Here is a 773-nt window from a genome sequence, read left to right as displayed (position 1 = left end):
TCTCACTTGACATATGGGGTTTTTCAGCATTTGGTATCAGCCTTGTTGATGTATTCATTAATGATACAAATTATATGGTTTGGACCAATACCATTATCAGAACCGATGGTGCAGAGGTCTAGTCATAGATCAACTTTGCTTGATATATTTACTGCCTTGGGTAACTCGTCTTTGAATAATACCTACACCTAATTTTTCATTAACTTTTTTTCTGGACTCTCACCAACGATCCCGAGGCATGTAGGTGGTTTCATCCGCCATGCCTTTGCCTAACGCTGGCAGCAGATCCGACTAACTTTTTTTCTACCTTTTTCTAATTCTCGTTCATTTCCCTACTTTTCTGGTTTATGTGAACTCTGATCAGTGATCCCAGAGTAACGAGGGTATTGGTACCCCTACTATCGTACCACACTGTAAATGCCCGATTCTGTCCAATCTTGGAAGTGAAGCAGTGTTGGGCTTGGTCAGTACTTGGATGGGTGACCTCCTGCGAAGACTGAGTGTAGTAGAGGTTGATTGACTGGCATGCTATGTGCCTAACGTTGACAGCAGATTCACCACCTTTACTACTTTTTCCGGCAGTATTACACATGGTTACCTCTGCCACATTTTTAACCCTATTACTGGGCTCTTTTGATTCAGGTCCCTCCATATGTTGAATTGTTCTACTCCTATGCTTAGCCATTTTCTAGACTATCTTTGAATATTGACAAGGAAGCATACCCGAGCGTTTGCATAATATTGATTTAGGCTCGACAGCTATCACTGACTTC

The 773-nt window shown here is 41.8% G+C and overlaps 1 pseudogene; it reads left to right on the top strand.

Annotated features, from left to right (window-relative positions):
- The first annotated feature begins 393 nt into the window (after positions 1–393).
- Positions 394–512, top strand: LOC134895025 (5S ribosomal RNA; annotated as a pseudogene).
- The last annotated feature ends 261 nt before the right edge of the window (positions 513–773 follow it).

The sequence above is a fragment of the Pseudophryne corroboree genome, chromosome 3 (genome assembly GCF_028390025.1).
Source record: "Pseudophryne corroboree isolate aPseCor3 chromosome 3, aPseCor3.hap2, whole genome shotgun sequence".
NCBI lineage: Eukaryota > Metazoa > Chordata > Amphibia > Anura > Myobatrachidae > Pseudophryne > Pseudophryne corroboree.
This window is presented reverse-complemented; position numbering and strand designations above follow the sequence as displayed.